Source organism: Tamandua tetradactyla, chromosome 6 (genome assembly GCF_023851605.1).
Source record: "Tamandua tetradactyla isolate mTamTet1 chromosome 6, mTamTet1.pri, whole genome shotgun sequence".
Classification (NCBI taxonomy): Eukaryota; Metazoa; Chordata; class Mammalia; order Pilosa; family Myrmecophagidae; genus Tamandua; species Tamandua tetradactyla.
Window position 1 is genome coordinate 5,381,736 of NC_135332.1, and position 17,734 is coordinate 5,399,469.

The window sequence follows — 17,734 nt, forward strand, 5'->3', positions numbered from 1 at the left end:
CTACCTTCTCTGTATTAACTCCACCATCACCTTTGATCTTTCTCTCACTCTTTAAGGGTATTTGGGCTATGGCCATTCTAACTTTTTCATGTTGGAAAGGGATGTCAATAATATGGGGTAGGAAATGGAACTAGCTGACGTTCTGGAGAGGCTAGGCCTCTGGGTTTTAGGACTTATCTGGTCCAGGGACCCATATGGAGGCTGTAGATTTCTGGAAAGTTAACCTAGTACATGGAACCTTTATAGACTCTTATATATTGCCCTAGGTGTTCTTTAGGATTGGATGGAATGGTTTTGGTTGGGGTTTGACAAGTTATGATAGGTAGCAATGATATGCTTTTGATAACTAAAAATCTGGATTGGGGGTAGAATAACAGTGTTCATTATCTTAATAAAAGGTTCTTTTCTTTCCTTTTTTTTTCAAAGTTGAGAAGCAAATCAGGAAAACGAAAAAGTTTTGTTTACATAACTAGAGCAAGTCTCTCTGCTCATCTCCTCTCGGGGAGAGTGTCTAATCCCACCAAGGCTGGCCTTCTAAACTGGCTAAACACACCTTTTTCTCAGACCATCTGCAAAACAGCTTTGACCATCTTAACTCATATTGCTATTCCAGGACTGAGAACATTTACTACTACATTTCTCTCTCATCACAACTTGGGTCTCACTGAAATCACATAGTCAAGCAGATGATCAAAATTTGGGAATTAAATAAATCATAAATATGATAAAAATGTCAAAATTTAAATAATAAATGAGTTCAACTTTGCTCCAGGCCCTTCCCCCCTCAAATAACTGATATAAATGTAGTTATATATTGACTTTCAAGAAGAGAAACATATTGTGAAGTATAGAGATAACACAGAGAAACCTAACATACCATGAAATTGTGCTAAAGTTAATCTTCTAGTTATAATCAATATTCATCATTTAACACTCTGCCTGCCCCAAGGTACTTTTTCTGATAATATGGGTGGCCCATATCTCCTTAAGTTTTCTAGGGATTTTAAACAGCTATTCCCCCCCTCCTCTCTTTTTTATAAATGTCTTTGAAGTGAGGAGAGAAGTATTATATACTACTGCACTGGAGCTGTGATTGTCTTCTTTTCAAAGAATGACCATTTCCATGGTGAATAGAAGTTTGACTTGTTAGCTCTTGAAAATAAGAAATCCTCAGAATTCTTTTATCCATTCATCCAAACATATGTTGAATCTCTCTACGTGCCAAGTAATTTATCAGGAATCGATACAAAGATTTTAAAAAAAGGATAGGACTCTCAACCCAGGGTGCTCCAAAAATAATAGAGAAATATTAGGTCCGCATGCCACCATCTTACACCCTTCTAGAGTAACCATAAAAGAGAAAAATTGTCACAAAAATAGCACCCTACCCACTAGGATGGCTACAACCAAAAAGTCAGATAACAACAAATGTTGGTGAGGCTGTGGAGAAAACAGCTCTCAAACACTGCTGGTGGAAATGTGAAATGGTGCAGCACTTTGGAAAACAGACTGGCTCTTCCTCAAACGATTAAATGAAGAGTTAGTATATAACCTGGCAATCCCACTCCTTGGTGGCATTTCAAAGAGAAATGTCCACACTAAAACTTGGACAAAAATGTGCAAACAATCCAGTGTTCATCAGCAGACAAATGGATAAAAAAACATGGAATGTCCATAGAATGGAAAATTATTCAGCAATAAAAAGGCATGAAGCACTGATACATGCTACAACTTGGATGAACCTTGAAAACATGCTATGTGAAAGAAGCCAGTTATAAAAAAAACCCACATGGTATAGGATTCCATTCATATGAAAGTCCAAAATAGGAAAATCTAAAGAAACAGAAAGTAGAATAGTGGTTGCTTAGGGCTGGTGGAGAGGAAGGGGGTACTGGGGAGGTGGGGGTGGGGGTGGGGAGCAGCTAAAAGGTACAGGGTTTCTTCTGGAGGTGATGAAAATGTTCTAAAAGTAACTGTAGTGATAGTTGCACATTATCTGTGAATATATCAGAGCCTCTGAACTGTACTTTTTTAATGGGTGAATTGCATGGTATGTGAATTATATCTCAATAAAGCTGTTTTTTTTTAAAGAACACCTTAGATGGATGATATGGAAGTAAAAGTGGATAAACATACTTCTCTGTCATGGTATGCATGGTGGTGGTGGTGGGAGTTTATGGGCCCATTATAGGCTTTATACACCTCAGTACACTCTTTTGCATGAGCTGGGAATAGCTTAACGTCGTCCCAATGAGTCAGTCTCTATTCAGAACTGTCAAATGAGCAAGCAGTGGCCATGGGAAGAGGGTGTGAAATAGATGTTTGTAAAACAGCAACAATCAGAGCAGTGAAGTGAAAAAGGAGGACAAACAACACAGATGACAGTGGGGCGTGAAGTGGACTGTATTGTCAGGGCTGAGCATGATGGATTTATTTTACTAGGAATATAATTAAGAATATTCTTTGGTCCACAGTCTTTTGCCTTCTTCTTCAGTCTCTTATTATGGTGCCTTACACTGACTGACTTTTGAATGTTGAATCAGAATTGCCTTTCTGGGATAAACAAATGTCTTAGGATGACATGCTGAAGCTGGCATGTATCAGTTTTGAGAGCCAATTCTGCACACCTTCCCAACTCCATGTTCAATAACATCATATTGGTAGTTTGCAACTGGCCAAGGGGTAGTTTTTATGCTATGGAAATCAGTGAACAGTACAAATCAGGGTTTTTATTTTTCCCTCATGGAGATCCAGTTTACCATCATGTCACTATCATTATCCTTCTTACACATCACTGAATTTGAGTTGTTAATATTTTCATAATTTTCCCTCTATGTTTATAAGGGAAATTGGTCTGTACTTTTCTTATAATGTTTTTTTGGAATCAATGGAATGTTAACTTCATAAAATGAGTTGGAAAGTATTCCATTGTCTCCTATTTTCCAGAAGAATTTGTGTAGAATTAGTATTATTTCTTCCTTAAATGGCTGGCAGAATTTGCCAATGAAGCCATCTGAGCCTGGAGTTTTCTTTGTGGGAAGGTTTTAAACTGTGACTTCAATTTCTTTAATTTGGACCATTACAGTTATTCATTCCTTCTTGAGCAAGCTTTGCAAGTTTGTGTCTTTCACGGAATTTGTCTTTTATCTAAGCTAATTTGTGAGCATTATATTTGTAGTATTTCCTTATTATCCTTTTAATGTCTTTCAGGTCTGTAATAACGACCAATTTTTCACTCCTGACATTTGTCATTTGTACTTCCCTTAAACCTTTCTTCTTTTTAAATATATTAAAAGCTATTAATTTCCTTCAAAGCACCAAGTTAGCTGTAAATTTTGATATATTTTCATTTAGTTCAAAAGTTTCTAATTTCCTTGTAGCTTTATCTTTAGAGTTTATTTAGAAGTGCTATTTAATTTCCAAATGCTTGGGAATTTTCCAGATATCTTTCTGTTACTGATTTCTAGTTTAATTCCATTACGGTCAGAGAATATGCTTTTTATGATTTTGATTCTTTTAGATTTGTTCCAGTTTGCTATATGACCCAAATATGGCCTATCTTGATAAATGTTCACTTGAAAAGAATGTATATTCTGCTGTTATTGTGTAGAGTTTTCTATAAATGTATTTATTTGTCTTTTTAAACACAAACACTTTCCCAAGATCTCCTGGTACAGGATCCAATGCCTTGTTTTTATCCATTTTGTTTGAAAGAAGATGCTTTCTTGTATATAATGTGCTTACTAGGTTTTAAAGTTTTAAAGGCAATTAGATTACTGAACTTGAAGCAGATCAGATTTTTCTGGGCGCTTCTGGGCTACTAAAACCAAAACTAATCCAAGGAAGGGAGGAGGGGCTAAGCTGGAGAACTGCCTAGGGTCAGGGAATGACAACTAGATGAAAACAGCACCCTGCTATCAGTGTTACAGATGAACCATGGTGGCGACAGTCTCCACCTGGGATTGTGCCTCCTGGGTCACTACTCTGAGAGGAACCTGGCTAGCGCAGAGGCCGCCTGAGGGAACAGAGCATATGTGATCTATGGGCCCTTTACAACACCTTACTGAGGTACTCAACAATTACTTAATTACTGTTTTGAGTATGATAATCATAATTTGACATAAGAAATATCACCACAACAATACCTCTATATAAAAATATTTTCATTAGTTTCGAAATATGTAAGATTAAGGCAAACGTAATAAAGCCCATAGAATTAACCTTGTACTACAGTGTGTTATGCTGGGATTTGGATAAATTCCCAGCATTACCGTCATCATCTATCTAAAATGGCTGAAGGGAGAAAAAACATTATATTATGAAGTTACTCTCAAATAGATGAAGAGTCTCTGACAAACAGAACAATGTGAGTAGAGAGTTTTCCCTTTCAAAACTTCTGAGATTAGACAATTATCTGATTTGTGAGTAAGAGGAATGTTAGGAATAAAAGGTTGTTTCTCTCCAACTGTTTTCATTTTTATCCAGGGCAGCACTGTCCAAAATAAATATAACTGAGCCACAAATATGAGCCATGAAAATATGTAATTTAAAAATTTCTAATAAGCACATTTAAAAAAGCAAAAAGAAACAAGTGAGATTAATTTTAATAATGTATTTAACCCAATATCCCAAATGTTATTTTAGGATATGATTAAAATTATCATCTCATGTAAAATATTATTACATTCTTTTTTTGTATGACGTCTTTGAAATTCAATATGTATTTCACATCTTTGTTTGCACTACTGAGTACATGTCAAGTATTCAATAGCCACATATGGCTACCATATTAGCACAAGAGCAAGGGACTTTAAAATTCCTGGGTTCTCCTCTTGCATACCTAGATACTGGCTCGGAAGAACGGTCAAAATCATACCCCTCTTTGCAGGCTGACACTTCCAACACATGCCCATTACCTTAACGATAATAGGTATTTAACTTAATATTTGACAGTTCTGTGTTGCATTTTACAAACTGCTTAACATAATGAAATGAGATGAGATCATTTACGTCATCTCCAGATGAAACTTTCTATTTGAAAAATCCAAAACCCCTCTTCCTGAAATCAGGAAAATATTTAGTAACATAGGGTCATTACTACAGCAATGCAGATATTTGTAAGAACTTTCTAGTCGATGTTTTGAGAACACTCCCAGTTTTGACAGCTGATCAAATGGTATCTAAGTTAATGTTCAATATGAACATTGCTGTTGAATTTGTAGATTTTTTCCTTGTTGCCTTAATTTTAAATTGGCTTATGAAATTTACTGCACATACTCAGGCTTTACAATGATTATATGGATACTTTATTTAAATATGCTTATGGTTAAGCTAACTAAGACATCCATTGTTGGTGATTCTAAGTGTATTGTTTGTTTTCTTAAATAAAAAGAAGTTTAAAAAAAATTTTGGAAAAAAAATAAATACACACAAAAAGCTATCATGGAATATTAAAAATTTAGGATTAGGAATAAAAGTAATCTAACTTGTATAGTCAGTCTATTTGAACACCATAATTATGTGGAATTTTTTTTATTTTTTAAAAAATATAACACCAAACAAACGCAAACATTCTTAACTTTTGATCATTCCATTCTACATATATAATCAGTAATTCACAATATCATCACATAGCTGCATATTCATCATCATGATCGTTTCTTGGAACATTTGCATCAATTCAGAAAAAGAAATAAAAAGAAAACAGAAAAAAATCCATACATACCATACCCCTCACCCCTCCCTTTCATTGATCACTAGTATTTCAATCTAAATTTATTTTAACATTTGTTCCCCCTGTTATTTATTTTTATTCCATATGTTTTACTCATCTGTTGATAAGGTTGATGAAAGGAGCATCAGACACAAGGTTTTCACAGTCACATTGTGAAAGCTATATCATTATACAATCATCTTCAAGAAACATGGCTACTGGAACACAGCTCTACATTTTCAGGCACTTCCCTCCAGCCTCTCCATTACAGCTTGACTAACAAGGTGATATCTATTTAATGTGTAAGAATAACCTCCGGGATAACCTCTCAACTCTGTTTGGAATCTCTCAGTCATTGACACTTTATTTTGTCTCATTTCACTCTTCCCCCTTTTGGTCGAGAAGGTTTTTTCATTTCCTTGATGCTGAGTCTCAGCTCATTCTAGGATTTCTGTCCCACATTGCCAGGAAGGTCCATGTCCCTGGGAGTCATGTCCCATGCAGACAGGAGGAGGGTGATGAGTTAGCTTGCTGTATTGGCTGCAGAGAGAGGCCACATCTGAGCAACAAAAGAGGCTCTCTTTGGGGGGTGACTCTTAGGCCTAATTTTAAGAAGGCTTGACCTATCCCTTGTGGGGTTAAGTTTCATATGAACAAATCCCAAGATTGGGGGCTCAGCCTATAGCTTTGGTTGTCCACACTGCTTGTGAGAATATCAAGAATTCAACTTGGGGAAGTTGAACTTTCCCCCTTTCTCACCATTCCCCGAAGGGGACTTTGCAAATACTTTTTTATTCACTGTTCAAATCACTCTGGGATTTATTGGGGCATCACTCTGGACAAACCAACAAAATCTCATGTCCTACTCAAGGTTCCACGTATTATGGTGTTCAATTAAGCTGTCTACATAAGTTATATTAGGAAATACACTAGTCAAAATATAAATTTTGTACCAAATAAACACTTTTTGCTTTAGTCTTACACATAAGTTAAAATTTTAAAATATTAATTACCATCTATTCTCAGCACCCTGCAGTAATGACATTCCTTTGTCGTTCCTCATGCAAAAACATTTTTTAAATTTGTAATTATGTGGAATTTTGAATAGGGTGTGAGATCTTGTTGGCTTATACAGGTTAAGGTCAGTGTGATGCCTCGATATATCCCAGAGTAATTTGGGCAGAGAATTAAAAAGTATTTACAAAGTCTCCTTGGGGGACTAGAGAGAAAGAAGGAAACTTCAAACCTCCCCATCTGTGGAATTCCTGATATTCTCACAAGCAGTGGAGACAACCAAATCAACAGGCTGAGGCCACAATTTGGGGCTCAACCCTATGAAACTTATTCCTGAAAAGAAGCTAAGCCTACTTATAATTATGCCTTAGAGTCATCCCCAGAGAATGTCTTCTGTTGCTCAGATGTGGCCTCCCTAAGCCAACTCGGCAGATGAACTGCCTCACCCCTACATATGACATGACTCCCAGGGGTGTAAATCTCACCGGCAAAATGGGATAGGACTCCTGGCACACACCAGGACCCGGAATCATGGGATTGAGAAAGCTACTTGATCAAAAAGGGGAAGAGAGAAATGAGACAAAATAAAGTTTCAGTGGCGGAGAGATTTCAAACAGAGTTGAGAAGTTTATCCTGGAGATTATCCTTACGTATTATACAGATATCCCTCTTTAGGTTATGGTGTATTGGAGTGGCTGGAGGGAAGTACCTGAAACTCTTGAACTGTGTTCCAGTAGCCTCGACTCTTGAAGATGATTGTATAATGATATAGCTCTTACAATGTAACTGTGTGACTATAAAAAACACTGCATCTGATGCTCCTTTTATTCAGGGTATGGATAGGTGAGTAAAAAAAATAAGGAAAAATAAATAAACAAAGAAACAAATGATACGGGGTTATATGGGGTAAAAAAAATTGGGTAGATTGCAATACTAGTGGTCAATGAGAGGGAGAGGTAAGGGGCATGGGATATATGAGTTTTTTCTTTTCATTTCTTTTTCTGGAATGATGCGAATGTTCTAAAAACGATCACGGTGATGAATATACAACTATGTGTTGACATTGTGAAACACTGATTGTAATACCATGTATGGAATGTATGTATGTAAAGATTTCTCAATAAAATATTTAATAAAAAAAGAATAAAATCTAGGTAAACAACTATTAAAAAACTTACAGTTCTATAATAGCATCAAAAGATACTCAATTTGAGAACAAAATTACAATAACTTTATCTTATTTATTTCACGTAGACAAGAACCACGGGCATGGGTGTTTAAGTACAAGCACTGATGAGCTCACAGGACAGTTGGACTTGGGTGATGAGCCACATTCTGAACCTGTCTAATAAAGTGCTGCCTGAGTTACTGCTCCAGTAATATTCTTGCAACTGATTAGCAAAAGCAACCATCTCACATTGTCTCAGGAATTTGGTTTTTAGCTGTGAAGCCAGGCTCTCAACCAAGCAGCCTGAGCTACTACCTTAGCAGAAAAGCCAGCCCCTACAGAAAGTTTGCTTGACTGCAGTTCGTATCTTCAGACATGACTACAGTTCTAAGATGAGTGTGCAGATGTCCTTCTTTGCTGAGAGCTCTGACTGATACAGTTCACTCTCTACTACTCACAAAATTCTAGGAACAGGAGAATAACCTGAATCAGAGGGCTGTGAAGGAGAGAAGAGTTCCTGATCCAATCTGGTAATGAAACATAAAACCTTCTACCTGCCCCACTGTATGAGGCAGAAGTGAGAGGCAAGGGATAGGGAATATATTGTTGGCCTAGGAAAATAATCTAGGAGATGCCCTGATTTGGGTAAGCCCTGAGAGGCTCCAAATTCCCTTCCTCTGGGTTGGGCTCACTTCAGAATCACCAGCTGCTATATTTTGACAAAGGGAAAAACAAATGCACTTGTGGCTTCTCTGCCACAAGCTCCTCCTTCCAGCACTATGATTTTCTTTCCTTTGTGTTAAACATCTACCAGAGGCTAAAGTCCACAGCTGTCAAAAAATAAATACAGGATAGGAGGGGCCAAGATGGCGGCTTAGCAACGTGCACGTTTTAGTTCGTCCTCCAGAACAACTTCTAAATAACCAGACACAGTACAGAACAGCTCCTGAAGCCACCTCAGTGACCGGACACACAGCATAACCCAGTCTGGACCAGTTGGACCAGCTGCGAACCCCCCCAGAACCGTGAGTTCCCCAAGCCACAGCGGCCGGCACCCCACCCCCACAGGCTGCTTCCCAGAGGGGAAAGGAAAGAGACTTTACCAGCAGCAGGGGCTGGGCCCAAACAAACACCAATTGTGGCATTAATTAACAAATTCTGACTACTAAAAATAGGCCCCCAGCTCAGGTGAACCTGGTCAAAGCTGAGGTCGCTCATTGTGCTGACAGAATAAGAAAAAAAGAAAAGAAACAGAGGTTTTTATGGCTGTGTTTCTACAAAGGCTTGACTGCCTTTGGATACAGCCGCAGGGCTTCTCAGGCTGCAACTGCTCCAGGAATAGGCAGAAACAAGCTCGTTTGAGGGCTTGTCTGGAGCCTGTGCGTTCCCCAGGGGAGAGGTGAAGCCCAACTCAGGTGGAATCCCTCCCTCAAGGAATTAAGACACCAGACCTTGGTAATTCGAAGCCATTAAAACCAGCCTACAACCTCTCCTCTGTCTCCACCACACCCCCAGCAGGGGGAGTCTGCCAAAGTTAAAGGTACTGCATCATCTTATGCTGGTGGGACCTACAGGCAGAGAAGCGCCAACATACTGGGCAGGATAAGAAAAACAGAGTCCAGAGACTTCACAGGAAAGTCTTTCAACCTGCTGGGTCTTACCCTCAGGGAAAACCGACGCAGGTGACTCTTTCCCTCTGATAGGAGGCCAGCTTGGTCCAGGAAAATCCGGTTGGGATCTATAATACCTATGTAGATCCTCCTATGGGTGGGGGGAGAAAAGGCACCATACAAGCAGGGCAAGAAACAAGAAAACAAGAACTGAAAAATTCTCCTCTGTTAAACAAAACCTAAGCTAGAGATCCAGAAAAAGCTGAACTTAATGTCAAAGAAAAGACAGACAACAGATTCATCCAGCAAGAAAACCCTAGGTAAAAGAAGTGAAAGCAATCTCCAGAATAAACTAGTTAAGGTAATTAAATGTCTAGACGCCAGCAAAAAATAACAAAACACATTAAGAAAATTGAAGATATGGCCCAGTCAAAGGAACAAACCAACAATTCAAATGAGATACAGGAACTGAAACAATTAATTCAGAATATATGAACAGACATGGAAAATCTCATCAAAAACCAAGTCAACGAATTGAGGGAGGATATAAAGAAGGCAAGGAATGAACAAAAAGAAGAAATGGAAAGTCTGAAAAAACAAATCACAGAACTTATGGGAATGAAAGGCACAGCAGAAGAGATGAAAAAAAACAACGGAAACCTACAATGGTAGATTTCGAGAAGCAGAAGATAGGATTAGTGAACTGGAGAACAGAACATCTGAAATCTGACAAGAAACAGAAACTATAGGGGAAAAAAATGGAAAAATATGAGCAGGGACTCAGGGAGTTGAATGACAACATGAAGCACACGAATATATGCACCATGGGTGTCCCAGAAGGAGAAGAGAAGGGAAAAGGAGGAGAAAAACTAATGAAGGAAATTATCACTGAAAATTTCCCAACCCTCATGAAAGACTTAAAATTACAGATCCAAGAGGTGCAGCATACCCCAAAGAGAATAGATCCAAATGGACATACTCCAAGACATTTACTAACCAGAATGTCAGAGGTCAAAGAGAAAGAGAATCTTGAAAGCAGCAAGAGGAAAGCAATCCATCACATACAAGGGAAGCCCAATAAGACTATGTGTAGCTCTCTCTGCAGAAACCATGGAGGTGAGAAGACAGTGGGATGATATATTTAAATTACTAAAAGAGAAAAACTGCCAACCAAGAATTCTATATCTAGCAAAATTGTCCTTCAAAAATGAGGGAGAAATTAAATCATTTTCAGACAAAAGATCACTAAAAGAATTTGTGACCAAGAGATCAGCACTGCAAGAAATACTAAAGGGAGCACTAATGACAGATATGAAAAGACAAAAGGGAGAGGTGTGGAGAAGAGTGTAGAAAGGAAGACTATGAGTAAAGGTAAAAAGAAGGAAAATTAGATATGATATATAAAATCCAAAAGGCAAAATGGCAGAAGAAAGTACTACCCATACAGTAATAACACTAAATGTTAATGGATTAAACTCCCCAATCAAAAGACATAGACTGGCAGAATGGATTAAAAAAACAGGACCCATCTACATGCTGTCTACAGGAAACACATCTTAGACCCAAGGAAAAACATAGATTGAAAGTGAAAGGTTGGGAAAAGATATTTCATGCAAATAACAATCAGAAAAGAGCAGGAGTGGGTCAAGGAAGAAATTACAAGACAAATCAGTAAATATCTCGAGGCAAATGAAAATGAAAATACAACATATCAAAACTTATGGGATGCAGCAAAGGCAGTGCGAAGAGGAAAATTTATTGCCCTAAAATGCCTTTATCAAAAAAGAAGAAAGGGCAAAAATCGAGGAATTAACTGTCCACTTGGAAGAAGTAGAGAAAGAACAGCAAACTAATCCCAAAGCAAGCAAAAAGGACAGAAATAATGAAGATTAGAGCAGAAATGAATGAAATTGAGAACATGAAAACAACTGAGAAAATCAATAAAACCAGAAGTCAGTTTTATGAGAAAATCAATAAGATTGATGGACCCTTAGCAAGACTGAGGAAAAGAAGAAGAGAGAGGATGCAAATAAATAAGAAAGGGAAGAGGAGACATAATCACTGACCCCAAAGAAATAGAGTAGTGACAGGATACTATGAACAACTTTATGCTAATAAATACAACAATGTAGATGAAATGGACAACTTCCTAGAAAGGCATGAACAACCAACTTTGACTCAAGAAGAAATAGATGGTCTCAAGTAAAGAAACTTTCTCAACAAACCAATCACAAGTAGAGAAACAGAATCAGTCATTAAGAATCTCCCCAAAAAGAAAAATCCAGGACCAGATGGCTTCACGTGAATTCTACCAAACATTCCTGAAAGAATTAGTACCAATCTTGCTCAAACTCTTCCAAAAAATTGAAGAGGAGGTAAAGCTACCTAATTCATGCTACGAAACCAACATCACCCTCATACCACAGTCAGACAAAGATATTACAAAAAAAGAGAACTACAGAACAATCCCTCTAATGAATATAGATGCAAAAATCCTCAACAAAATTCTAGCAAATTGAATCCAGCAACACATTAAAAGAATTATACATCATGACCAAGTAGGATTCATCCCAGGTATGCAAGAATGGTTCAACATAAGAAAATAAATTAATGTAATACACCATATCAACAAATCAAAGCAGAAAAACCACATGATCATCTCGATTGATGCAGAAAAGGCATTTGACAAAATTCAACATCCTTCCCTGTTGAAAACCCTCAAAGGATAGGAATAGAAGGGAACTTCCTCAAAATGATAAAGGGAATATATGAAAAACCCACAGCTAACCTCAATGGGGAAAAACTGAAAACTTTTCCCCTAAGATCAGGAACAAGACAAGGATGTCAACTGTCACCACTGTTATTCAACATTGTGTTGGAAGTTCTAGCCAGAGCAATTAGACAAGAAAAAGAAATACAAGCCATTAAAATTGGAAAGGAAGAAGTAAAACTCTCACTGTTTGCAGATGATATGATACTATATGTTGAAAACCCTGAAAAATCCACAGCAAAACTACTAGAGCTAATAAACGAGTACAGCAAAGTGGCAGGTTACATGATCAACATTCAAAAATCTGTAGTGTTCCTATATGTTAGTAACGAACAATCTGAGGGGGAAACAAAGAAATGAACTCCATTTACAATTGCAACCAAAAGAATAAAATATTTAGAAATAAATTTAACTAAAGAGACAAAAGACCTATACAAAGAAAACTGTAAGAAATTGTTAAAAGAAATCACAGAAGAGTCATGGAAGGGCATACCATGTTCATGGATTGGAAGACTACATATAGTTAAGATGTCAATTCTACCTAAATCGATTTACAGATTCAACGCAATACCAATCAAAATCCCAACAACTTACTTTTCAGAAATAGAAAAACCAATAAGCAAATTTATTTGGAAGGGCAGGGTGCCCCAAATAGCTTAAAGTATCCTGAGGAAAAAAAATGAAGTCGGAGGTCTCACACTGCCTGACTTTAAGGCATATTATGAAGCTACAGTGGTCAAAACAGCATGGTATTGGCATAAACATAGATATATTGACCAATGGAATCGAACAGAGTGTTCAGATATAGACCCTCTCATCTATGGACAATTGATCTTTGATAAGGCAGTCAAGCCAACTCACCTGAGACAGTCTCTTCAATAAATGGTGCCTAGAGAACTGGATATCCATATGCAAAAGAATGAAAGAGGACTCATATCTCACACCCTATACAAAAGTTAACTCAAAATGGATCAAATACCTAAACATTAGGTCTAAGACCATAAAACAGTTAGAAGAAAATGTAGGGAAATATCTTATAAATCTTATACTTGGAGGTGGTTTTATAGACCTTACACCCAAAGCAAGAGCACTGAAGAAAGAAAGAAAGAAATAGCAACTCCTCAAATTTAAACACTTTTGTGCATCAAAGAACTTCATCAAGAAAGTAAAAAGACTTCCGGAGAAGATGGCGGCTTAGTAAGACGCGCGGGTCTTAGTTCCTCCTCCAGAAAAGCAACTAAAGAAACAGAAACAATACGAAACAGCTCCCGGAGTCACGACAGAGACCAAAAAGACAGTGTACCCCATTCTGGAACAGCTGAACGGGCAGGGAGAATCTGCTGCGGTGAGCTACCCGAGGGGCGCGCGTTTTCCCGGCCGGGGCGGCTGGCGACTGGGGTCCCCTCCACGCACGTGGCTCCCCGGTCTGACTGGGAACATTGGATAGCGGGGGCCCTCCCGTCATGCTTGGCGTTTCGGGCCAGCTGGGCAATTAGGACCGGCACTCTCCCAAGCCGCGGCGGCCAGCGACCCCCACCTCCACGCGTGGCTTCCCGGGCCGACTGCCGTGCAGACAGACGAGCGCCACGAGCGCCACCTACTGGGCAGGAAAAGAAAAACAGCCCAGAGATTTCACAGAAAAACCTTTCAACCAGCTGGGTCCCACACCCAGGGAAATCTGATCAAATGCCCAGACACCAGCAGAAAATAATGGATGACGCTCGGAAAATTGAAGATATGGCCCAGTCAAAGGAACAAACCAATAGTTCAAATGAGATACAGGAGCTGAGACAACTAATGCTGAATATACGAACAGAAATGGAAAAATTCTTCAAAAACCAAATCAATAAATTGAGGGAGGACATGAAGAAGACATGGGCTGAACAAAAAGAAGAAATAGAAAATCTGAAAAAACAAATCACAGAACTTATGGGAGTGAAGGACAAAGAAGAAAAAATGGAAAAAACAATGGATACCTACAATGGTAGATCTAAAGAGACAGAAGCTACAATTAGTGAACTGGAGGATGGAACATCTGAATTCCAAAAAGAAACAGAAACTATAGGGAAAAGAATGGAAAAACTTGAGCAGGGGATCAGGGAACTGAATGACAATATGAAGCGCACAAATATACGTGTTGTGGGTGTCCCAGAAGGAGAAGAGAAGGGAAAAGGAGGAGAAAAACTAATGGAAGAAATTATCACTGAAAATTTCCCAACTCTTATGAAAGACCTAAATTTACAGATCCAAGAAGTGCAGCGCACCCCAAAGAGAATAGACCCAAATAGGCGTTCTCCAAGACACTTACTAGTTAGAATGTCAGAGGTCAAAGAGAAAGAGAGGATCTTGAAAGCAGCAAGAGAAAAACAATCTGTCACATACAAGGGAAACCCAATAAGACTATGTGTAGATTTCTCAGCAGAAACCATGGAAGCTAGAAGACAGTGGGATGATATATTTAAATTACTAAAAGAGAAAAACTGCCAACCAAGACTCCTATATCCAGCAAAATTGTCCTTCAAAAATGAAGGAGAAATTAAAACATTTATAGACAAAAAGTCACTGAGAGAATTTGTGACCAAGAGACCAGCTCTGCAAGAAATACTAAAGGGAGCACTAGAGTCAGATACGAAAAGACAGAAGAGAGAGGTATGGAGTAAAGTGTAGAAAGAAGGAAAATCAGATATGATATATATAATACAAAAGCCAAAATGGTAGAGGAAAATATTATCCAAACAGTAATAATACTAAAAGTTAATGGACTGAATTTCCCAATCAAAAGACATAGAATGGCAGAATGGATTACGACCCAGCAATACCACTGCTAGGTATCTACTCAAGGGACTTAAGGGCAAAGACACAGACGGACATTTGCACACCAGTGTTTATAGCAGCATTATCTACGATTGCAAAGAGATGGAAACAGCCAAAATGTTCATCAACAGACGAGTGGCTAAACAAACTGTGGCGTATACCTATGATGGAATATTATGCAGCTTTAAGACAGACTAAACTTATGAAGCATGTAATAACATGGATGGACCTAGAGAACATTATGCTGAGTGAGTCTAGCCCAAAACTAAAGGACAAATACTGTAAGATCCCACTGATGTGAACCGACATTTGAGAATCAGCTTGGAATATATCATTGGTAACAGAGACCAGCAGGAGTTAGAAACAGGGTAAGATAATGGGTAATTGGAGCTGAAGGGATACAGACTGTGCAACAGGACTAGATACAAAAACTCAAAAATGGACAGCACAATAATACCTAAGTGTAATGTAACTATGTTGGAACACTGAATGAAGCTGCACCTGAAATATGGTTTTTTGTTTGTTTGTTTGTGTGTTTGTATCTTCTGTTTTTGTTTTTTTCTTTTTCCTTTTTATATATATATATATTATTAGTATTATTATTTTAATTATCTTCTCTATATTAACATTCTATATTTTTTTCTGCTGTTTTGCTAGTTCTTTTCCTAAATCGATGCAAATGTACTAAGAAATGATGATCATACATCTATGTGATGATACTAAGAATTACTGAGTGCATTTGTAGAATGGAATGATTTCTAAATGTTGTGTTAATTTCTTTTCTTTTTTTTGATTAATAAAAAAATTTAAAAAAAAAAAAAAAAAAAGAAAGTAAAAAGACAACCTACACAATGGCAGACAATATTTGGAAACGACATATCAGATAAAGGTCTAGTATCCAGAATTTATAAAGAGATTGTTCAACTCAACAACAAAAAGACAGCCAACCCAATTACAAAATGGGGAAAAGACTTGAACAGACACCTCTCAGAAGAGGAAATACAAATGGCCAAAAAGGCGCATGAAGAGATGCTCAATGTCCCTGGCCATTAGAGAAATGCAAATCAAAAGCACAATGAGCTATCATCTCACACCCACCAGAATGGCCATTATCAACAAAACAGAAAATGACAAGTGCTGGAGAGGATGTGGAGAAAGAGGCATACTTATTCACTGTTGGCGGGAATGTCAAATGGTGCAATCACTGTGGAAGGCAGTTTGGCAGTTCCTCAAAAAGTTGAAAATAGAATTGCCATATGACCCGGCAATATTACTGCTAGGTATCTACTCAAAGGACACAAGGGCAAAGTACAAACGGACATTTGCACACCAATGTTTATAGCAGCATTATTTACAATTGCAAAGAGATGGAAACAGCCAAAATGTCCATCAACAGACGAGTGGCTAAACAAACTGTGGTATATACATACAATGGAATATTATGTAGCTGTAAGACAGAATAAAGTCATGAAGTATATAACAACATGGATGGACCTTAAGGACATTATGCTGAGTGAGATTAGCCAAAAACAAAAAGACAAATACTATATGGTCTCACTGATATGAAACTGACACAGTTTTGCTGTGGATTTTTCAGGGTTTTCGACATTTCGACTGTGGACAAATGTCCAAAAATAAACTTGGAATATTTCATTGGTAACAGAGACCATCAGGAGATAGAAATAGGGTAAGATATTGGGTAATTGGAGCTGAAGGGATACAGATTGTGCAAGAGGACTGAATATAAAAACTCAGAAATGGACAGCACAATACTACCTAACTGTAATACAATTATGTTAAAACACTGAATGAAGCTGCATGTGAGAATGATAGAGGGAGGAGGGCTGGGGGCATAAATGAAATCAGAAAGATAGACATTAAAGATTGAGATGGTACAATCTAGAAGTGCCTAGAGTGTATAATAATAGTGACTAAATGTACAAATTTTAAAAATGTTTTTGCATGAGGAAGAACAAAGGAATGTCATTATTGCAGGGTGCTGAAAATAGATGATAATTAATATTTTAAAGTGTCACTTTGTGTGTGAGACTAAAGCAAAAAATGTTTATTTGGTATAAAATTTATAATTTGACTAGAGCATTTCCTAATATAACTTATGTAAATAGCTTGATTGAGCACCATAACTTCTTGGAATCTCGGGTAGGACATGAGATTTTGTTGGTTTGTCCAGAGTGATGCCCTGATGAATTCCAGAGTGATTCCATCAATGAGTGGAAAAGTATTTGCAAAGTCCACTTTGGGGAATGGTGAGAATGGGGAGAAATTCAACTTCCCCAAGTTGAATTCTTGATATTCTCACAAGCAGTGTGGACAACCAAAGCTACAGTCTTGGGGTTTGTTCATATGAAACTTAACCCCACAAAGGATAGGTCAAGTCTACTTAAAATTTAGGCCTTAAGAGTCACTCCCCAAAGAGAGCCTCTTTTGTTGCTCAGATGTGGCCTCTCTCTCTAGCCAACACAACAAGCAAACTCACCACCCTCTCTCTGTCTACATGGGACATGACTTCCAGGGGTGTGGACCTTCCTGGCAACGTGGGATAGAAATCCTAGAATGATCTGAGACTCAGCATCAAGGGATTGAGAAAAACCCTAGAATGAGCTGAGACTCAGAATCAAGGGATT

General features: G+C 37.9%; 1 protein-coding gene across 3 annotated transcripts in view; it reads right to left on the reverse strand.

Moving 5' to 3' along the window:
* TEX2 (testis expressed 2) overlaps nt 1–17,734 on the reverse strand; it is a 131,808-nt gene that overhangs the window by 41,643 nt on the left and 72,431 nt on the right. The gene's annotated exons all lie outside the window — the stretch shown is intronic.